General features: G+C 39.3%; 1 pseudogene; it reads right to left on the bottom strand.

Annotated features, from left to right (window-relative positions):
• Positions 1–576: 576 nt before the first annotated feature.
• On the bottom strand, positions 577–3,019 carry LOC119627951 (proline-rich nuclear receptor coactivator 2-like; annotated as a pseudogene).
• Between the last annotated feature and the right edge of the window lie 21,493 nt (positions 3,020–24,512).

Here is a 24,512-nt window from a genome sequence, read left to right as displayed (position 1 = left end):
ACCACTCCCCAAATCTAAACTTGAATGGTTTCACTTAAACGTTACTCAGGTGAGAACACTTAACAACAAGTACAATTATTATTTTAGTTACTTTAAGTTGCACTGATGCTATATTACATCACAATGCGCATAAAACAAATGAAGTCTAATTATATATTTTACAATAATTAGCAATTCTACACTAATAGATTAATTCCCTGGTGAATTTGTTTCAGACCAACTGACAGCTATCTATAAACACAACTAAATTTTTTTTTTTTTTTTTTTTTGACGGAGTTTCACTCCTCTTGCCCACGTTGGAATGCAATGGCGCAATGTTGGCTCACCACAACCTCCACCTCCCAGGTTCAAGCAATTCTCCTGCCTCAGCCTCCTGAGTAGCTGAGATTACAAGCATGTGCCACCACACCTGGCTAATTTTGTATTTTTAGTAGAGATGGGATTTCTCCATGTTAGTTAGGCTGGTCTCGAACTCCCAACCTCAGGTGATCTGCCCGCCTCGGCCTCCCAAAGTGCTGGGATTACAGGCGTGAGCCACCACGCCCGGCAATGCAACTAAATTTAAACATCAGTACTTTATCTTATTTTATACCTGACTTTAAGTAAGGTTTTAATTTGAAATATCATTCTTTTCCTATCTGAAGGAATAAAGGAAACAGGAACCCAGTGGAATGATGGTTTGGGAAGAATGCTTGGTGATGGCAGCTCAATAAATTTGACTCCAGCATAGTTCTGATTCGCTTAAGATTTAAAAAGTAAGCTGGGGCCTGGGCGCAGTGGCTCCTGCCTGTAATCTCAGCACTTTGGGAGGCCAAGGTGGGCGGATTGCTTGAGGTCAGGAGTTCAAGACCAGCCTGGCCAACATGGTGAAACCATGTCTCTATTAAAAATATCAAACGTGGCCAGGCATGGTGGTGGGCACATGTAGTCACAGCTACTCAGGAGGCTGAGGCAGGAGAATCTCTTGAACCTGGGAGGCGGAGGTTGAAGTGAGCTGAGATGGCACCAGTGCACTCCAGCCTGGGCAATAGAGTGAGACCCTGTCTCAAAAATAAACAAACAAACAAACAAACAAATAAATAAATAAATAAAATAAAGAAAAAAAAAAGTAAGCTGGGACCTGGTAAGCTAGAGTTCCAATTTTGATTATTTGGGAAATTTTTATTCTTCCCCCCATTTTGCATGACCTGTTATGCAGTTGCTGATGAGTTCTAACCATGTCCTCTTTCTTTTTTCTTATGAATCGTCTTTTGGGAATTCTGATCCTTGGGCCTCTATTAAGTTGTTGTTGGTTCTTACCAATATTTCTAGATTGAGGGGATAGAATGTTATACCTCTCTCCACCACCCACCTTCAGCTTCTTTGTCACCTTTTGGTCAACTTTTTAGAGAGCAGGGTTTCCAATACCTGTCCTCTTCCTTGCTGCCAAGCTCAAGATAATAGATGTTGCTTTCTGATGGATCGTTTCCTTTGTCTCAGTATAGAAGTTCTCGTAGGTCTATCTGCTGAGTTCATCCTAGGAGCTGAGGCCAACATCTGAGTCTCCTCGGTATACAAGTTTGAGATAAGTCCTAGCAACCTCAAGCTCAGAACTATGGCGGCAGCAGCTCCCTCTCCATGTCAGAACTTTCCTGCCTTTTCAGGTTGAGGCACGGACCAAAGCCCATGGGCACTGATGAGTGAACTGCTGCCCACCGTGGTGTCTGCAACCCTACTTCCTCCTTGTGCCTCTACTGACCTGATATTTCTTTAGAAATACAGTTCCTTCTAAAATTTAGTAGACTTTCAGTCTATTCAATGTCAGCAACCACAGCCAAAGATCGTATGGAGTCATAATATGAAGGTCTGAGAAATATTGTTTCCTGGTCACAGGTCTTCATTTTTCACACGTAGTCTTTCCTTTTACCTTCTGTCATCAGCAATGTGAAATCATACATTTGGAGGAAAAGCAACACCCTTTAATCTCTATTTACCAGCAGGTATGGCTCCTTTGTCCAGCAGAGACCTGGAAGAGAGAGCTGTGAACCCAATACCAGCTCCTGCTAGGACTGCTGCTTCAGCTCTGACTTGAAAGGCTTCAGTTTGAGGTAGGAAAGCAATGTGTTTTCTTCCCAAAGCTGGTAGACTCTTATCATATAGGCTTCTCAGACATCTTAGATTGCAGGCCACAGGCCCACACCTCCTGTCTTAGCTGTCAGAATGACTAGCTTTAGTATGAATTCACTTCTCTCAAGGAGGACTTTGGAAAACTCAGCAATAAGAAACACACACATTTTAAATTTTCCTATTACTTCCCTTGATGCTGCAGCTACAATAAGCACAAAAATTAAATATTTAATAACCACATGAAAAAGGTCATCAACTTCGCAGCTTGTAATGGATGAGACCTGTCTACCTCTCTACCTTGTATTCCTGGAAATTTCATATTTTTGTTTCTTTTAATTGCAACATCCCACTTTCAGGTACCCCATTTTGCATCAGAGGACAATGCACAGGCAAGCAATAGAAAATCCATTACAGTGGCTTAACCAGATGAGTTTGTTTTTAGTCTGTGTAGGCTGCTGTAACTAAATACTCTAGACTGGGTGACTTACACAACAGAAATTTATTTCTCACAGTTCTGGAGGCAAGGGAGTCTAAGATATGGGCGCTGCTCTTTTCAGTTCCTCAGATCTCTTTTTCTTCTTCTAAGACCACCAGTCTGATCAGATTGGGTCTCACCCCATGACCCACTTAACCTTAGTTACTTCCAAAATGACCTATCTTCAAATACAGTCACATGAGGGGTTAAGACTTCACATAAATTTTGCAGGGACAAAATTCAGTCTATAATGGCTTTCTTTAGGGAGATAGGGAGTCCAGAGTTAGGGTAGCAGGTCCATGAAGTCACTGCTGTTCCAGGCTCCATCTGCCTCCCTACCTTCCTGTCTTTAGAATGTGGCTTCTGTTCTAATGGCCAGACGACGCCTATTTTACATTTGCCCACCTTACTGGCAGACAGGATGAAGAAGAATTGCATGTTTATCAGGAAGCAAAATTTTTTCCCAGAAATTCCCAGCAGACTGTTGTTACCAATATTCCATTGATGAGAACTGTTTCATGTAGAGATCCCTAACTGAAGGGCGTGGGGTGCTAGTTGAGTTTTTGTAGCTTGGGACAATTATTTTTGGAACAAAATTTGAATGCTGTTAGTAAAGGGGAAGAGGCTAATGGATATTGGGAAGATAAATCTCAGTGTTTGTTATAGGGTCCCTCCAGACAGGCTGATTATAACACAAGCATTATTCAGGACAATTTAAAATAAATCAGGAGCAGGGAGGGCTCCTAATATTCTGGATTTATAACTCTTTGAAATTTTAGTTTAATCCACAGAATGCTTTTAAAGTTTCCTCCAAAACATTTTTTTCTTCTGTATGTCTATTCTCCACAAATATTTTTTTCTACATCAGAACACAATTTGATTGAACACTAACTCCGATATTCACAGACAGCATTAGATTTTGGTCACTAGTACTAGTCTTTATGTAAGAACCAAGATTCCTTGGAGGATAGCGGAATCCACGTATTGGACCCAGAAAAAGTATGTTTCGCTGGAGTGAATGATAAACCGCTTCCGGGCAGAGGCGCTCTTTGTTACTCTCTCGGAGTCCTCAGGATTTAAGGAATGAGCTGCAATACCACATTGTGCCAGTAGATGACGACACCATCCAACATGTGAGGACTCCTCACCGGAAATCCCTTAAATTTCAAGCATCGAATAAGAGATTATTATTTTCTGTCATCAGGTATGTTAGTTTGACTTCCTACCAGTTGATTTTAGAAATGAGAAACATATATTCAAATAGTAACATTAAATATCAGAATTTGGTTATGTATTTGACTTTTCATTGGTGGTAATTTCGGCAAAATGAGAATCATCTTCAAGGCGATGCAAATGACTTCCTATAGGCAAGCACAAGTTTCCAGGTGAACAAACTGTTTTGTGAAGGAGCCAGAAGAAAACTGATTAGATTAGTTTAACTGTTGTGGCCACAAAGTCTTATGGCAGCCAGTGTTTTTCAATCTTGGCTGAATATTGAAACATATTTGTATTAACTGCCCAGATTAAATTGAAATAATGTAGGCAGTTAAAAAAAATACCTGTCTGGTTCTTAACTCAAAAAACGCTCATTTAATTGGTCTAATGTACGGCCTGAGAGTCAAGCCTTTTAAAAGCTTCCCACGTGATTCTATTTTCCAGTCTATATTGAGAACACCTGCCCTTGGCTTAAGGCTCCCATCACTCCATGTTGCAATTAGTTGCTTAAACGGGCCGATCTCACCCAAATACAGAGTTAGTAATTACCTACCAGGTGTAATCTGTGAAACTAGGAAGGCCCCTGCTCCTCCTTAGGAAAAAAGCCATGGTGTCTGCACATCTCCCATCATGAATGCATTTCTTTGTTGCAGAGAGAGATGGTAAAACCAACCAATCGCAAACTAACAGAAAAATTCGGGAGAATCACACTCTGAGCTTTATTCAGCATTGCTATTAATTTGCTTTAATTGTTTTTCAATGAATGTTCTTTGTGTGAAAGGGACACAAGGGAAGAGAGTTTTGGAGTTTGGAGTTTGACCATGTCAAGGAAGAAGTGAGCAAATGCTAAAGATTTGGGCATGACTCAAAGAGGATAGGCTCAGTGGGGCCCAAAGATACAGTTGTGGGGCTACTGGGGAACTCAGCAGACAGAAGACTAGGTAACAGAAGGCAGGGAGACAATATAATCACTTCTTTAGTTAATCCTCAAAACAGCCCTACACGAGAATACTGGCATTCTTCCTTCCTTCCTTCCTTTTTTTTTAAATTGTACTTTAAGTTCTGGGATACATGTGAAGAACATGCAGGTTTGTTATAGAGGTATACATATACCACGTGATTTGCTGCACCTATCAAACCATCATCTAGGTTTTAAGCCCCGCATGCATTAGATATTTGTCCTAATGCTCTCTCTCCCCTTGCCCCCCACCCCCTGACAGGCCCTGGTGTGTGATGTTCCCCTCCCTGTGTCCATGTGTTTTCAGTGTTCAACCCCCACTTATGAGTGAGAACATGCAGTGTTTGGTTTTCTGTTCCTGTGTTAGTTTGCTGAGAATGATGGCTCCCAGCTTCATCCATGTCCCTGCAAAGGACATGAACTCCTTCTTTTTTATGGCTGCATAGTATTCCATAGTGTATATGTGAAATACTGGCATTATTTCTACATCACATATAAGGCAACCCAAAAAACAAGAGTGTGTTTCAATAACTTAGTCAAGGTCACTATATTAGTCAATTCTTATGCTGCTATAAAAAACTGTCTGAGACTGGGTAAATTATAAAGGAAAGAGGTTTAATTGACTCACAGGTCTGGAGAGCTGTAGAGGCCTCAGAAAATTTACAATTAGGGCAGAAGGAGAAAGCAAACACATCCTTATTCACATGGTGGCAGTAAAGAGAAGAATGAGAACTAAGTGAAGGGGGAAGCCCCTTATAAATCCATCAGCTCTTATGAGAACTTACTATGACAAGAATGGCATGGGGGAAACCGTCTCCATGATCCAATTACCTTCCACTGGTCCCTCGCACGTGGGGATTACAGGAACTATAAGATGAGATTTGGCTGAGGACACAGACAAACCATACCAGTCACTTAACTGGTAAGTGGCACAGCTACACCATTTGGGGTTCCAACCATTGCATTTCACCCTTCTCATTCATGTTTGCTGCCCTTATGAGCTGAATGCCTTCAAGTCACTTAGCTATATTTCCTTATTTATTATTTGGAAATGTTAATGCCCCTATATCTTAGAGTTGTACTGAGAAACACAAGGTACAACATATTTAAAAGTGCTCAGAGCACAGCACGAAGGCTCGCACTGTTTAGATCCCTGTGCAGTGCTTCCTGTTATTATCTTTGTGACACTTAGACACTGCTACCTCTCTAGACACACTGCTATGATCTGAATGTTTTGTCTTCCCAAAATACATATGTGAAATCTTTATTTTATTTTACCTTTTCTATTTTTAGATATTTTAAAACAATTTCCATAAGATATTGGGGTGCAGGTGGTATTTGGTTACAGGAGTAAGTTCTTTAGTGGTGATTTGTGAAATTTTGGTGCACCTATCACCCAAGCAGTATATACTGTACTATATTTGTTGTCTTTTGTTCCTCGTCCCTCTCCCACTCTTCCTCTCAAGTTTCCAATGTCCATTGTATCATTCTTATGCCTTTGCATCCTCATAGCTTGGCTCCCACATATCAGTGAGAACATACAATGTTTGGTTTTCCATTCCTGTGTTACTTCACTTAGAATACATATGTTGAAATCTTAATCCTCAGAGTTATGGTATTAGGAGCTGGAGCCTTGGGGAGATAATTAGGTCCTTAGTGCAAAGCACCCTCATCAATGGAATTAGTGCCCTTATAATAGAGGCCCCAGAGAAGCAAAATGGGTAACTGAGATGATGGATATGTTGATATGTTCATCTGTTCCCCGTAGTAAACATCTTACTATATATATATCTTACAACATCATGTTGTATGACTTAAATGTACACAATAAAATTGTTTTTTAAAAAAGAAATAGTTCCATTCAAATAAATAATTTATATTAAATAAATATAAAAGGCCCCAGAGAGCTGCTTTGCCCCTTCACCATTTGAGGATGTAGCTAGAAGGTGCAGTCCATGAATCAGAAAGCCCTCACCAGACATTGAATCATTGGCACCTTGATCTTAGACTTCCCAGCCTCTAAAACCATGAAAAACTAATTTTCATTGTTTATAAGCCATTCAGTTTATTTTGTTATAGCAGCCTGCACATACTAAGACACCCAGAAAACCTCCAAAAATTTTAAAACACTTAAATAATATGATTATTTAAACAAAGAAAAGCATGAGCAAAAAGTCTGAAAATTTTATTCATTCACTTATTAGGCAAACATTGAATAAAAACCTGATATACACTAGCTATTCCAATAAGGATACATAGTTAAAAGAGTCACAGACTCCACCTGATATGGTTTGGCTGTGTCCCCACCCAAATCTCATCTTGAATTGTAGTTCTCATAATCCCCATGTGTCAGGGGAGGAACCCGGTGGAAGGTAATTGAAGCATGGAAGTGGCTACCCCCATACTTTTGTTTTCATGATAGTGAATGAGTTCTTGCAAGATCTGATGGCTTTATAGGGACTTTACCCTGCTTTACTTGGCTCTTCCTCCTGCTGCCATGTGAATAAGGACATGTTTGCTTCACTTTCTGCCATGATTGTAAGTTTCCTGAGGCCTCCCCAGCCATGTGGAACTGTGAGTCAATTAAACCTCTCTCCTTTATAAATTACCCAGTATCGGATAGTTCTTTATAGCAGTGTGAGGAGAGATTAATACACTATCTACAAGGAGCTTATAGTGATAGCTCAGGCAAATGAATACATTGTAATTTCAGAATGGTGGTATAAAATAATATATTTTCTAATACATCTGATATACTACTGTGTTAGGGTTCTCTAGAGGTACAGAATTAATAGGGTGTGTGTGTATATATATATGTATATATATAAAATTTTATTATGGAGTATTAACTCACATGATCACAAGTGAGGTCCCACAATAGGCCATCTACAAGCTGAGGAGCAAGGAAGCCAGTCTGAGTCCCAAAGCTGAAGAACTTGGAGTCTGATATTTTAGGGCAGAAAGCATCCAGCATGAGGGAAAGATGTAGGCTTAGAGACTAAGCCAGTCTAATCTCTCCATTTTCTTCTGCCTGCTTTTATTCTGGCCACACTGACAGCTGGTTACATAGTGCCCACCCAGATTGAGGGTGGGTCTGCATCTGCCTCTGCCTGTCCACGAACTCAAATGTTAATCTCCTTTGGCAGCACCCTCACAGACACACCAGGAACAATACTTTGCATCCTTAAATCCAATCAAGTTGACATTCAATATTAACCATCACAACTATTCAGAGTAACTCATAATAACTAAGGTTTATTGAGTACTTACTATGTGCCAGACATTGTGCTGTGTGCTTTATGGTTTTCAATTAATCCTCAGAAATTCCTTATGGAGTAGGTGTCAGCAATATTTCCACATAGAAATGAGAAAACTAAAGCACAGAAAAGTAAAATAACTTGTTGAAGGTCTCACAACTAGGCAAGGGTAAAACCAACATCTGGATCTAGACAATCTGACTCCAGAACCTGGAAAGAAGCATCTAAGTAATACTGAGAGGATCCATGTGAGATTCTAGCTAGCCATGAGCTTTGAATATATGCATATTTTTATTTTTAGAGCCCTCAAACAAGTTTGTATATTGAAATCATGTGATATAAGTGTTTGTTATCTTCATTTTAGTATTTATTGAAGCATTTGTTGTCTTCATTTTGCATTGATTCTTCCACATCCACATTTGAGAAAGGATAAAAAGGAGCTGTGGTGTGGGAAACCCCTAGAGCTACTATATTAGCACTAAAAGAATCATAAAGGTCAAGGTCATAAATGGAATGTTTATGACTATCATAGATGTTAGGTGCCTCAATGAATAGTTTAAAATTGATGCCAAATTCAGTTTCAGGCCCTAATATGAGCTCTGATAAGGTGGGGCAATGGTGGGATGGGTGATTCTCTGTGTCCATTGTGCAGTCTGTGCCTAATGAACTGGTCCATGTGCTAACCTTTAGGACCTTTGGTTTTGTCAATTATATGAAGACATGCTTTTTGACATCAAAAGTAACCTTTCATTGGAGTCCAAATATAGGCCTACATATTTCATACTTGGTGATGGATTTGAGTGGTGTTCAAATTCTCCCACCTCAAATACCTTGATAGCCCTGCTCAGTAATTCAAGACTGAAAACTTACCGTTAATGCTCTTGTTGGTTTAATGGATTGGACCTTTTAAAATGTGAACATCCCAAAATGTGAACATCCCTCCTAGAGGGGAAAGATCACTTTTTAGAATGTTGTCAGTTATTGAATTGGTTTAACAATCTCTTCCTAGTCAGGTGACTAAATGCTCCCCCAAAAGAAAAAAGGAAAGTGGAGGCTTCTTGTTTACAGATGTAAGTGTGAACTGAAGAGTTAAGAAGAGTATTAACACAAGGAGGGAAAGGATTTATCTTAGTTCATTTTGTGTTGCTATAAAGAAATGCCTGAGGCTGTGATTATTTGATGCACAATTCTGATGCCTGGGAAGTTCAAGATTGGGCATGTAGTGAGGGCCTCAAACTGCTTCCGCTCGTGGTGGAAGGTGCAATGGAACCAGTGTGTGCAGAGATAACAAGGCAAGAGAGGAAGCAAGTGAGGGGGTTGGAGGTACCAGGCTATTTTTAACAACAAACTCTTATGGAAACTAACTGAATGAGGCTGGGAACAGTGGCTCACACCTGTAATCCCAGCAATTCGGGAAGCTGAGGTGAGCGGATCACTTGAGGTCAGGAGTTCAAGACTGGCCTGACCAACATGACAAAACCCTGTCTCTACTAAAAACACAAAAATTAGCTGGGTGTGGTGGTGCATGCCTGTAATCTCAGCTACCTCGGAGTCTGAGGCATGAGAATTGCTTGAACCTGGGAGGCAGAGGTTGCAGTGAGCCAAGATTACACCACTACACTCCAGCCTGGGCAAGAAGTGAGACTCTGTCTCAAAACAAACAAACAAAAAACAGAATGAGAACTCACCTGTCCCTAAGAAAAGCCATTAATCCATTTACAAAGGATCTGCCCCCATGAGCCGAATGCCTCCTAGGAGGCCCAACCTTGAATATCAAATTTCAACATAAGGTTTGGAGGGGGCAAACATCCCAACTATAGCAGGCACTAGGGCCAGAAAGCTCATTCCACAATTCTGTCCTGAACACCTGCAAAGGCTAATGTTACAGGGACTAAATTCAATTAAGGAAAGCTTTCTCTTTCACTCAGGAAATGACTACGTAGAAATAAGTGGATATTTTGCTGCCATTCTCTTCCATTCAGTCTATTTGCTACCCAGTAGCCAGCGTAATTTTGATGAAGTATACATGGGATTATGTCGCTCCCCTCTTTGAATTAATTACAGTAGGTCTCCTTCCCATAGTCTACCAGGCCTACTTGATTCTCTGCCTGTTTCACAAATCTCAGTTTACACCAGTCTCTTTCTTTGTCACTGTAGTCTCTGTAGCAAGTGTTCAATAAACATTTTTAGTGCTAAATTATTGGAAAAAGAAGTGTCTGTCCATCTATAAAAATTACTGACACTCTGGCTCAAGCCTGTAATCCCAGCACTTTGGGAGGCCGAGACGGGTGGATCACGAGGTCAGGAGATCAAGACCATCCTGGCTAACCCGGTGAAACCCCGTCTCTACTAAAAAATACAAAAATCTAGCCGGGTGAGGTGGCGGGCGCCTGTAGTCCCAGCTACTTGGGAGTCTCGAGGCAGGAGAATGGCGTGAACCCGGGAGGCGGAGCTTGCAGTGAGCTGAGATCCGGCCACTGCACTCCAGCCTGGGCGACAGAGCGAAACTCCGCCTCAAAAAAAAAAAAAAAAAAAAAAAAAAATTACTGACACTCAGACACTGGGCCAGCTCAGACACTCAGCTTCCTTCCCGCTTCATACCCCTTTTCCACTTTTATTTCTGCTCCTTGCCCCTTCTCCTGTTCTGCGAACCTGGAGGTCAGTGTACTTGTGTTTGTTTTTATTATTTGCTTATTTAAAAAAAAATAAAAAAGACTAATCACTAGCGTATGGGGAGATTTTTACAGCTTTCACCCTTCCTTTTTTATTTCCCAGTTCTCTCTTGGTTCCTGTTTGCTGATCTTTTCATTGTTATCTCTCTTTTATTCCCCTTTTGCAGGACCCATAACTCTGCCAGTCCTCCTGCTATGACATCTAAGCTAGCCTGCTCCTCCTAGAGGCTAGTAGCACTACTGACTTTGCCTTATCTCTCATTCCAAAAGAGCATAAATGCAGAGCCTGCAAACACAAATGCAAATCCCAGCACAAATGCTTATTGGCCATATCAACTTGAGCAATTTCCTTAACCTGGCTTGAGTTTTCTCATTTGGAAAAGGAGAAAATAATTGATTTTCAGGATTGCTGTGAAAATTAAATGATAGAAAGTATAAGATATCATAGTACCTAGCACAAAGAAAGTCTCCAATAAATTTGCTTATTTTCCTTCTTACTCAAACCAGCTGGTCTTGTGGTCCACTGCAGGGTGGACGCTTATTGGTTCGTATGTCTGTTCAACATCTATTCTTCTTCCTGAAAACAACCTGATTTCCATTTGGTAGATTTATCTATCCTGTGCAGTTCTGGTGGTACTGTACATTGGTAATCTTATTCTCTGTGGACTTCATCCAAACTTGTCCCATTAATTCCTTTACCCTTAGGCCTAAGAAAAGACACATGGTTTAAAAAAAAAATGCTGTCTGTGTAGCCAGAGCTGCTCTTGCATCTGGTCCTGATTCCTCCCTGGCATCCCAACTAGGGTTTCCAGCCTCTGGTCCCTTCCATAAGGTGTTTGTTATCCCTTTAATACATTCCCTATATTGCTTAAGTAACCAGAATTGTTTTTGTTACTTCAAATGAAGAATCTTATCTGAGAAGTATTTCCCTGTGAATCTTTGAAGTCTCATTACATTTTACCTTGTTTTGTTGTAATTTGTATATTTGCAAGGTCAGATGCTATCTTTTAAAAGTTTGTTCACACATTATTTTTCTTCCACGAGACCTTCCTTAATATGTCTACTTGTTAATTTTTCTACTATTCAAATTATGACTGATGGCATTAATAACCAAAAGTCATTATTTAAATACAGATCTCTCATTTTCCCTTCAAGACTCCAATAGAATTAAATCAACTTTCTTAGTGGAATGATAGCTGGCTGATGTAACTAGTTTCATTAACTAAATTCACCAAAAGGACACATGCAAACCGCCTACCAGGTAAAGATATTTAAACAAGTAAGAGGTCTTCTCAATATATAACGCTTTACATTCCCAAAAGTAACCAAAAGAGGGAGACGAGAATGTCAGATTGAAGGGTGCTTAATGGAGTCTTTCAGGGATTTCCTCCTGGAAGGTCAAAGAACACTCTACATATGTGGCAGCCCAACCTACCTACACACAGGCTCTGCATGAATTATAGATGCTTTATATGCAGCCTCCTTGACCTTGAATTTATTATTTTCATTCTATAGGTAAAGAATAAATGGCTCATGGAACTTCAATGACTTGGAGCACTGTATTCTGAATTTATCAAGGTCTCCAAATCCTGAGCTTTTTCCACCTAACCTCATTAAAATGTTGATTAATGATAAGAGGTAGCAGAGGCTAAAAGGAATCATCAAGTGAAGACTGAATTCTAATACCAGCCCTTCCACTGTCCAGCTAGTTGGGTCACCTTTGGGCAGTTACTCAATTTGTAATAGGCTTTAGTTTTATCATTTATATTAGGTTGAAGCCTATGAAGTTGTTGTTTTTGTAGGTTATAAAAGGTCAGAGTTCAACAATTTGAGTAAAATGAGACTGTAGGATGAGTATAACATGATTTGTTTTTGTCTATTATTTTCCATAATTGCAATTTGTGCTATGATCTAAATGTGTCCTTCAAAATTCATATGTTGAAACATAATTCCCAATGTGATAATATGAATTATAATATAAAGAGATAGAGCCTTTAGGAGGAGATTAAGTTATGATTGTAAATGGAATTAGTGACCTTATAAAGAGCTGGAGGGAACTAACTAGGCCCTTTATTGCCCTTCTGCCTTCTGCAATGTGAAGTCACAGTATTCATCTCTTTTGTCTGTTTGCCCTTCTGCCACGTGAAGATGCAACATGAATGCCTAACTCGCCATACCCTGAATCTGCAGGCTCCTTGATCTTGGACTTCCCTATGTTCAGAACTGTAAGAAATAAGTTGTTATAATAAATTACCTGGTCTCATATATTTTACTATAGCAGCACAAACAGAATGAGACAATTTGATAGCCACCATGGTCTCTATGAAAAAATTTTGCCATGATTAATGGTGATGACTTTGCAAGGTCAGACAAGTCAGTTGACTCCTTGGGAGCTGCATTACTTAGTATTGACACAGGATGATTCCACCTGACCAGAAGCACAGTATGATAATTTTCTATTGTTTCTATGCACTACATCAAGGCTTTAAAACTTGCATCCTGAAGGCAAGGAAGCAGTGAATGCTAGAATAGCACACTGAAATCTTACTTCATCTTGTTATATGAAAATTTAGAATAAGGATAAACAGGAAGAACCCAGGAAATTGATCTGAATTTCATTTTCCTTTTGCCTTTTATCCCAATTACAGGACCATTTCCAGGAGTGGCTGTCGCATGGAAAGCCCATGAGTCTTTTGTCGTAATCAGGACAGGAAGCCTAATGCTTTAGGATGCTGTAATTATGTTTTCCATGAGTGTTTTCTCAGGGGACTGGCTTCAGAACTCAGAAATTCTCCTCAAGGAAATGAAATTGTTCTGATTTAAAAGTCATGGTTTCCACTGAAATACGAGTGGTCTTTAGTGTCAGAAGTTTAGGACAGGAGGTGATGGGTAGAATCAAGTAACGCTAAGGGCGAATGAAGTGGGAGATGCCATCTTTTAACTGTTACGAAGAACTTCCAACTTGACCGCTTCCTATGTGTAGAAAGTTAGAAGTATTGGAAAGTCTTCAGCATGGATGACTGGTTAAGACAATATAATCTAGATGTCAGCTGGGACATGCTCTAAAGATCTAAAAAAATTATGACACTGAGTTCTTCATCCATTTCTATTGCAGTGTAACGAACTATACCAAACTGTAGTGACTTAACACAACCACCACTTTATTTGCTCGTGATTCTATGGGTCAAGAATTCAAGCAGGCCTTAGTGGTGACACTGGCCAGGTCACTCAGTCAACTGAACTAAGTTAGTTCCTTAGAGGTCCAAGAAGGCTTTATCTGTGTATTTATACATTGAATTTTTCTGCTTCTCTTGTGTCCTGTTTCTCTTTATATATGTAGCTTGGACTTCTTCACACAATTGTGGTCTCATGGTAGCATCATTTCTTGTATGGTAGCTGGCTTCCAAGGAGAATTATTCTCAGTCGCGAAGTCAGAAGGCAGGGATCTCTTAAAACCCAGCCTTAGATATTATATGGCATCACTTCTGCTTCAGGCCATCCAGCCAGATTCAAGGGTATGGAAACAGATCTCATTTCCTAAGGTAGAGTGGGAGAAGTAACTGCAAAAGAGCATGTAGAATGGCAAATATTGTTAGGGCTGTCTTGGAAAAGATAATCTATCACACTTGGCTTCTGAGAACCCAAAGCCATTCTCATCATATCTCTGATTCCTTGCTCCACAGAGCACTTCATGGGAATGACTGAAGGCTTAATTGCAACTGCACAGCAATTCCATGCCTCCCTCTGCTTCCTCAGCTTCCTCTATGAGGTTGTGGCTGAGACCACTCCCTAGTAAACTTCCTGCACACAATTCTCCTCCTCAGATGCTGTCTGTTGGGAATTGACCTAAGAAAATTGTTTTTATGTACTTTCCTCTAGTGAAAGAACTGCTCTTCTGTCAGAGACATCTCTTTATTCTCTAGGAAGATAAGCACTAGGGTAGGTATGCAAGGAGTCATCTTTGAACATCCAAATTAGAGTTTTTGAATCTATATCAGGATAATAATATTGAAATCCAGTATTTGTTGTGTGAGAAGAATTGTAAATTTCAAATTTTCTTTGCACATTTTATTTTTATATATGAAGAGACTAGCTGGGTGTGATTCCGGATCTTAGAATGAATTTAAAACGATAATGTAGACAGAATGCAAGGAGGGTTCCATTCACACAGAAAAGAAAGTCAGAAAAGAGTGTGACTCTCTCCTGGACCAAAACCCTAGAAATAAGTTAGAATCCTCAGAAAAAAATGGGTCAATCCCAGAGAGAAGTGGCTTACTCCTTGCTTTTTTGGAAGACTGGAAAACTTCAAACTCTTTTGTAGATAATTGATTCGTAGAAGCTAAGGGAGAGATTTAGGTAAAGAAACAGGCAAAAGTGCTCCTCTCTGAGTCTGTATTTGCTCTCATGCACAATAAAAGATATCTGCATTTTCTGCAGTCTCCCATAGGGAGATCAGTGTTAGGCAAGCGGCAAGGCTGATATTGCAAGGGAGTAAAAGTTGTAATTATTTCTTTATACATCTGAATAGTGGAGTATAGTCATTCTATCAACAGATGCAATCTCTGCCTCAAGATTTTTACAGCCTACTTATTCATATTTATAGTTAATTTTATGTTTTAGGGCAACTGCTAAGCTAGAGATAGCCACTGTGTGCTAGTGGATCACAGAGGAAGAACATTTGTACATCATTGGGGAACCTTGTTGAAGATGGTAACTAAGCTGAGTTCTGAAAGATGAGTAAAAATAGCTAGAGATGGGTTGATAGGTGCAACAAATCACCATGACACACATTTACCTATTTATCAAACCTGCATATCCTGCACATGTATCCTGGGACTTAAAATTAAATTAAATTAACATTTTAAAAAATGACTAGAGAAAGAGGGCAAACCAGGAGCAGTGGCTCATGCCTGTAATCCCAGCACTTTGGGAGGCCATGGTGGGAGAATTGCTTGAGCCCGGGAGTCCGAGTCCAGCCTGGGCAATACAGTGAGATTCCATCTTGAAAAACAGAAAGAGAGAGCTAGAGAAGACGTTCAATGCAGATGGGTCACCTAAACAAAGGCACATTGGGAACAATAAACTAAGAGCCCAAACTGAAGTGGTAGCTTTGGATTTAGAGAAAGAAATGTTCAATGGAGTACAAATAACATAATTTAGTGATTTGTTGAATTTGGAGAGCAAGAGAGAAGGAGGGGTCTAGGACAACTGAAGGTTTGTATCCTGTATGTATCCAGTTGGGTACACACTGATTTTATTAAGAGAGATGGTAAATTTGTGAGTGTGTACATGTGTGTGTGTTGCCATAAGACTAAAGAGCTTTAAAAAGGTAACTGACAATAAGCCAGTAGCTTACCTGAAATAGGCCTTTAAATACAGCTTCTTACACCTTAGTTCAAGGTCAGCATTCCAGGTTGGTGGGTAGTTCTGCTTCTTATTCAGTGACCCATGTTCCTAGGTTGCTCTTCCATTCCATCTGCATTGAGGTTGGGCTCCATAGATTCCAGACATTGCAAAGGGGAAAGAAAATGAAACATGGAAGAAACAGGTCTAGACATCTTAAGCCTCAGAGCTGGAAATGGCACACACATTTGTTCACATTCTTTTGAGGAGAAATGAATGTGGTCACACCTAATGTCAAAAAAGACTGGGAAATTTTGTATGTCTGGGAACTTCTATGTCAACTTGCAATTCTATTTCTATGAAGGAAGAAGATAATGGATTTTGGTGGACAGTGAGCAGTCTCTGCTACAGTTAAGTATATGAAGGTGGCTAAAAAGGTATATTTAAGAGCCATTGAACTATGAGAGTAGATGAGATCACAAGAGTGTGTGTACAGATCAGAGAAGAGAGCAAAGAAGGAAGCAGCAATGTGTAGAAGAGGAGCTCATGAAGGTGATCATGAAGGACTGTACACAGATATAGTAGTACATCATTATCTTTTTTGCTTAGACATTTATCATTCTTTTTGCCTGCCCAGCATCTAAGCCTTCTTTCTGTATCTGAAGAATTCCTTATCTCATACATTTTGATAGGAGGAGAAGCCATCTCCTAACATACAGGTTGAAGATGCTAAGTATTTCTCTCCTAGCCTTCCTTGTATTGAGAGTGTGAGCATGTGACGTAGCTCTCTAATCAAATGCATCTGTGAGTTGCAAGCTGGTAACACAAAGCCTGGGAAACTGGAGAAGCCTCTAGCAGCAGCAGTGGTTGCAGTGAGATGAAGTTTTCAGGACAGCCGTGGGAGTCGTGCTTTGGCTGTGTCCAGAATCCAGTGCTGGCAATATTGGCAGTACAAACTGAAGTACTTAGTGCATATGTCAGTAATGATGATATTGGTGTTCCAAGCAGGCCACTTCTGCTGGATTATTTTAAGTATTGTTTCTGCCTGCATAGCTTGTGAGTACCTTCTGTATCTTCCTCTGAGATTCTTAGATCAATGCAAGATTATTACAATAAACTCCTTTTTTCTTAAATAACCAGAATCTGTTTCTCCCATTATTAAGAACTATTGCAATATATCTCTTACAATGCACACTTTTGGTTTTTACCTTCTATTTTAAGGGTCTGGTGAATACATTTCAAAATATTGTCTAGGAAGGAAAGCATCTGCTTTTGAGAAAACATAGAGGATCTAAATTTCTCTAGAAAAATATGGATGTGCATAATGTAGGCCCTGGGACATAGGTTGTGTTAATAATCTATGGTTGGTTACAAAAACCCCTACCATAATCAGGTGGGCAAACCTAGAAATTATTATGATGTAGAAAATGTTCTAGGTTTTGTTTTCAGTAGTACAAGGCCGGTGGTTTTGTTAAACTGCACGAACACTGGTTTAGATCTCAAGAGAAACTGTACGTGTAATTTTAGCAGTAATTAAGTAATGGGAAGTGCAGAAGAAATGTTAAGCTATCAGTTCTTCCTCAATAATGCAAATTTCAAACACAATTTTAAATTTATTTTCCAGATCAGGTGACTATTTTGTAAATTAACCTATTCTCATGGGAATCAGTTACATATGTTATAATTTTAGGCTTAGGATTTCTTTATCTATCTACCTCTGTACTTAGCTGTTAAGATAAACTCTCTAATTAAAAGGACACAGATTTAAATAGAGAGAGAAGATAGCCGATAATTTCATAAAAACAAGAAATCTGACAGCACTATTTTGCATTAGGGTTATTTTAAATGAATTATTCTTTATGCCCCTTACTCCTTACCTTCTCCTAACCCTCTTTTCTGCCTCCTTTTACCAAGATCTTCCTAGGTGAACATCAGCTTCTCTATTCCACATTCCCATCACTGGTCCTAAGTTATCCAACCATCCTTTTCATTGTTTACTTAAAGAAATAAAAACATTTTGCAGGTTTGAGTGTATGTTAACTTACTTACCAAGGCAGTCTTAGCTTTGAGATCAGGAGATCTTTAATAAGCTTTGTTTTTGAGCAAAAAGATGAGGTACAACTGGGAAGAACTGTACTCATTAAACAAAAAAAAAACTAAAAAATTTTTAAAACCTTTAATTTTTAGCTAGTGCTACCCTGTGTCTATGAATTTCAGGGTTGGAATTTAGCCAACCCTTACTTCTCTTATATGGAAATGAGAATATTATTTTTCAGCTATAACGCTTAAGAGTGGAACTTGGGCTTATGCCCAGGGCGCCGAATCGGTATTTATTGTTGATTTAGGCTGCCCCCTTTCCTAGCAATGAGGTTGGGGTGGGAGTTCAGTCCACAGAACAACAACAGCCCTAAGAGAGTTTGAGCGTGTCACACACACAACTTTTGAAGCCCCACCCCCCAAGCCCCACCCTCATCTGTTTTGTCCTCTAAGCCTTGGAGTGAGGTCAGAACATGTGGCAACCTTCATAGATGATACATAGAACTATGTTGTTTTGATTCTTTCCAGTCCAAACCTCAGTTTTTTTGTTTACTTAAGCATTTCTGTTACCTTGAGAATTTACTGAAAAAATGGTTTCAATTCTTAACTATCCCCCAAACTCCATTGGTTTCCTAGTTATTTCTAATGTTTATTTTTATTATATGAAAACATTTGGAAATGGTTTTTAAAATCAGAAATAGGCTCCCCACAATTCGTTTCCATCCCGTTAAAGACCTTATTAAGTTTATCTCATTAATTTGCTGGCAAAATCAGAGCACAGACTCTGTAAAACTTATCAACACACTGTACAAAAAAAAAAAAAAAAAAAAAAAACCTAATAATAATGTGGGCTTCTTTAAAGAGCCATCCACAAGTAGATAAACTAGGGAAATAAGTTAATGCCAACAGGGACTTAAGCCTTCTTCCTACCTTGGTGCCGGAATCTTGAGATAAGACTGATGTTCTGTTTTTTGTTCTCGAGTGAGTCAATGCTGAAGACATTCAAGAGTCACAATAATTCAGTGTTGTTGGAATACCATGCAAGATAATTTTCTTAATAAAAGGAGAAATATAAAGATGAAAAAGATGAAGAAAAGTGAGTAAGAATGATAAGAAGACAGGCACAGAGAAGGAAAGTAAAACTAGGAGAAAAGAAGAGAGAAAAAGGAGCAGGAGCAGAAGGAAGGAGAAGGGGAAGAGAAAGAAAGGAAAATGTTAAAAAGATGAGAAATGGTTCTTGTATAGTTCCAGATGCAAATTTATCTTCTCACAAACCCAGGCTGCCTTGCATAATCTCCGGAATGGAAAGAATGGGCCTCTCTTAAGAAATAATCCCCAACTCTGTCCTCAGCCTGCCTTTGTGGCCTTAAGCAAATAAAGAGAAAATCAGCACGATATGTTTGGGTCTTTGTCGTTACTCATAGGAGAGTCTGGTTTAGAGACATGTAGGATCCAAACAGTTATTTTAAATCAAAGTAATTTTATTTCCGAACTTTTGGATGTAGGCTGTGCCAAAGCAGGGTTGGTTAATGTATCTGATTAATTGGAGTGATCTGGCTCATTCAGACAAGAAAAGCTTGTATCTCCTACACATTAGACTGTTGTTTTGAGTGCAGTGTTTGGAAATATGTTGAACTGATGAGGAGGCAGGTAATAACACTACTACTTTCAGCCTCAGGCTTAGTAGCTGTGTAGGTTAGAGAAATTTACCTAACATGCCTGGTTCAACTGAACATCCATAACATTATCAAATTGAATTCATTCTCTTCAGCTTGAACATTATACAACTGAATGATTTAAGACCTTTCTTGAGACTCCTTACATAGCTGGTTTGTGAAGACACAGGCCATATGGAGATGAACACAGTAAGTATACATACAATGTCCTAGAAAATATGGGGGTTAAGAGCACAGATTACAGAAGGCCTAATTTAAATCCCAACATTGTCACATAAACTTAGACAAGTTATTATCCTATTTCACTTTAGTCCTTGAGAATTAAGATTTTTAAATGATTAAATATAGCTAATCCTAGCTCAAAATCAATTGTCGAAAGGATGTGAATAACTTGACTTTCCTCTGACCTCCATACTTAAAAGGTTACTCTTGCTCATCCCATTACTGGGTAAATACCCAAAGGAATAGAACTCATTCCATATAAAAATGCATACACTTGTATGTTCATTGCAGCACTCTTCACAATAGCAAAGACATGGAGTCAACCCAAATGACTATCAATGATAGACTTGTTAAAGAAAATGTGGTACATATACACCATGGAATACTATGCTGCTGTAAAAGAGAAACAGATCATGTCTTTTGCAGGGACATGAAGGGAAGCCATTATCCTCAGCAAACTAACACAGGAACAGAAAACCAAACACCACATATTCTCACTTATAAGTAGGAGCTGAACGGTGAGAACACATGGACACAGGGAGGGGACAACACACACTGGGGCCTGTCGGGAGTAGTGGGGTGAGAGGGAGAGCATCAGGATAAATAGCTAATGTATGTGGGACTTAATACCTAGGTGATGGGTTGATAGGTACAGTAAACCACCATGGCAGACATATACCTGTGTAACAAACCTGCACGTCCTGCAAGTGTATCCCAAAACTTAAAATAAAAGAAAATAAAATTTTTAAAAATGGTTACCTTTGCTCTCTCTCCTTTTCCTTCTAATTCACTGTAACATGGAGCTTCCACCCCACTGCCACATGGTAGCTAAGGTATATGCTGCCCTCGCCAACGTCATCCTTTGTTTTATTATTGTGAAATTCAAGCCATACTTTCTTTGTCTTTGTGTTATTTTTTTCATAGCATTTGCCAGTCTTCTTCTTTTCTAAAAATATTCTCTCAATTTCTGAAACACTGTTCAAGTTTTCCTCTGATCATTCCTTCTCTATTAGTTTTAGTTTCTCTTCCATAAATGTTCTCCCTAAATGTTGGTATGTTTTAGAGTTCTTTTCTAGGACTCTTATCACTTTACATACTCTCATTAGATTTCACTTGGTCTCTGGGCTCCAATAACTGTCTCCAGTCTATACTTATTCCTGAATCCTTTGCCTATTGGGCAGCTGAACCTAGACACCTGACATCTTCCAAACACAAATGTGAAACAGTACTCATATTTTCCTATAAAAGTGTGCACATCTTTTAAATTCTTTTCCCAGTAAATTCTCCCAGAAGACAAAACAGAAATCTGAAATTCAGCTGTGACTTCACCTTCCCTACCTGTCCCAGGACCTATATGTTTCATCTCTTTAGAATATGTAGGGTATGTTTACTCTCCAACTCTACTGCTATCATTCCTTTTAGATTACTTCACCAGCCTCCTAAGTGACCTGTTTGTTTCCTCATTTTCCAACACATCTCCCATTTAAACCATCATTCTTGCCTCAGACAAATCCGTTCTGTCAATCCCCTTTTAAGCATAGAAGATCCTCCTCCATGATTTGAACATCGACTCAGCCAATTCCTCCCTCAACAGTTGCCTCCTCTCCTATGTTCCCCATTCCCACTCCACTGAACTAGTTGGGGTCCTCGCCAATGAAGCATATTCTTGAATGTCACTTAGCTGAGTGCCACTTAGCACCTTTGTCCCTCAATCTTGTGATAAACTCCAATTTATCTTTTGATGAGTTAAAGGATAATTTGCTCTGAGAAGACTTGACCCCAACTCTTTGCTGAGCTACTGAATTCCTGTTTGTCTTTCTTCACAGAACTTCTCACAAACTGTATATGTATTTATTAATTTACATTTTTCTCTTAGAGACAGAGAGAAGGCCATGTTACCACTCACTATAAAAGTAGTGGAATCCGTAAGTGTAGTCTTCCTCAGGTGAAATACAATCTCACTAAGTATATAGAATCCATCTGGATCCTTCTGAGGTGCAACTCTGGCAAGTACAGCAAGAGAAATCAAAGCAACTATGCTAATGCTCATGCTTCTTGTGGTGTGAGTGATAAAGTCCTTTCTGACATGCAAACCTTGTGTTTCGTATAAAGCATCTATGAAACCAGTAATCAGTTGACTTAGTTTGTAAGTAGGGCCAAGCCAAATCCCAGACCCAAGTATTTTCTTTTTAATTTTTAATTTTATTTATATATTTACGTAAGACAGAGTCTCACTCAGGCTGGAGTGCAACGGTGTGATCTCAGCTCACTGCAGCCTTGACCTCCTGGGATCAAGCAATCTTCCCACCTGAGCATCCCAAGTAGCTGAGGCTACAGGCATGGGCCAACACACCTGGCTAATTCTGTGCATTTTTTTGTAGAGTCGAGGTCTCACTATGTTGCCCAGGCTAGTCTCAAACTCCTAGACTCAAGCGATCCTCCCATCTCAGCCTCCCAAAGTGATGGGATTACAGGCATCAGCCACTGTGCCCAACAAACCCAACTATCTTTTTTTAGGCAAAAGTTTTAACCATAAACTCAACTTATTTAATATCTATATGACTATTCATGCTATTTTCTCTTTAGCGAGCACAGTCTCTGCCTTTCAGGGAATTTATTTATTTCATCTAAGTTATTGAATTTACCAAAACAAAATTGTTTATAATATTTTCTTGCTATCCCTTTATTATCTGTAGAAAGTGAAGTGATGCTATCTATCTCTTTATCAAAACTGGTCAATTGTTCTCTCATTTCTCCCGATAACTCAAACTAAACATTTACCAATTTGCTTTATCTTCTCAAAAAAATTCAACTTTTTAAAAATTTCAATAGGTTTTTGGAAAACAGGTGGTGTTTGGTACACGGATAAGTTCTTTAGTGGTGATTTCTGAGATTCTGGGGCACTTGTCACCCAAGTAGTGTAAATTCTACCCAATGTATTGTGTTTTATCCCTCACCCCTCCCACCCTTTCTTCCAAGTCCCCAAAGTATCATTCTTATGCCTTTGGGTCTTCACAGCTTAGCTCCCACTTATGAGAACATGTGATGTTTGGTTTTCTCTTCCTGAATTCCTTCACTTAGAATAATGCTCTCCAGTTCTATTCAGGTTGCTGCAAATGCCATTATTTCATTCTTTTTCATGGCTGAGTAGTATGCTATGGTGTATATATATATCACATTTTCTTTATTCACTCATTGATTGATGGGCATTTGGGCTGGTTCCATATTTTTGCAATTGCGAGTTGTGCTGCTATAAATGTGTGTGCACATACCTTTTGCATATAATGACTTCTTTTCCTCTGGGTAGATACCTAGTGGTGGGATTGCTGAATCAAATGGTAGATCTACTTTTAGTTTTTAAAGGAGTCTCCCCTGGGCACAGTGGCTCACACCTGTAATCCAAGCACTTTGGGAGGCCAAGGTGGGTGGATCACTAGGTCAGGAGATCGAGACCATCCTGGCCAACATGGTGAAACCCCATCTCTACTAACAATACAAAAATTAGCTGGGCATGGTGGCGTGTGCCTGTAATCCCAGCTACTTGGGAGGCTGAGGCAGGAGAATCGCTTGAACCAGGGAGTTGGAGGTTGCAGTGAGCCAAGATAGTGCCACTGCACTCCAGCCTGGCCACAGAGCGAGACTCCGTCAAAAATATAAAATAGTCTCCACCCTGTTTTCCATAGTAGTTGTACTAGTTTACATTCTCACCAGCAGTATAAAAGTGTTCCCTTTTCACCACATCCATGCCCATCTATTATTTTTTTATTATGACCATTCTTTCAAGAGTGAGATGGTGTTGCATTGTGATTTTGATTTGCATTTCCATGATCATTAGTGATGTTGAGCATTTTTTCATGTTTGTTGACCATTTGTATGTCTTCTTTTGAGACTTATCTACTTTTGTCCTTAGCACACTTTTTGATGGAATTTTTTTTTTTTTTCTCCCTGATTTGTTTGAGTTCCTTGTAGATTCTGGATATTAGTCCTTTGTTGGATGTATAGATTGTGAAGATTTTCTCCCACTCTGGGTTGTCTGTTTACTCTGCTCATTATTTCTTTTGCTGTGCAGTTTAATTAAGTCCCATCTATTTTTGTTTTTGTTGCATTTGCTTCTCGGTTCTTGGTCACAAAGTCTTTGCCTAAGCCAGTGTCTAGAAGAGTTTTTCCAATGTTATCTTCTAGAATTTTTATGGTTTTGGCTTAGATTTAAGTCTTTGATCCACCTTGAGTTGATTTTTATAAAAGGTGAGGGAAGAAGATCCAGCTACATTTTTCTACATGTGGGTTGCTAATTCTCCTAGCACTACTTATTGAATAGAGTGTCCTTTTCCCACTTCATATTTTTCTTTGCTGTGTCAAAGCTTAGTTGGTTGTAACTATTTAGTTTTATTTCTGGGTTCTCTATTCTGTTCCATTGAGCTATATGCCTACTTTTATACCAGTAACACATTGTTTTCGTGATGATGGCCTTATGGTATAGTTTAAAGTTTGGTAGTGTGATGCCTCCAGATTTATTCTTTTTGCTTAGTCTTGCTTTGGCTATGTGGGCTT

The sequence above is a fragment of the Chlorocebus sabaeus genome, chromosome 23 (assembly GCF_047675955.1).
Source record: "Chlorocebus sabaeus isolate Y175 chromosome 23, mChlSab1.0.hap1, whole genome shotgun sequence".
NCBI classification, from domain to species: domain Eukaryota; kingdom Metazoa; phylum Chordata; class Mammalia; order Primates; family Cercopithecidae; genus Chlorocebus; species Chlorocebus sabaeus.
The sequence above is the reverse complement of the archived record's forward strand: the minus strand, read 5'-3'. Positions and strand labels throughout refer to the sequence as shown.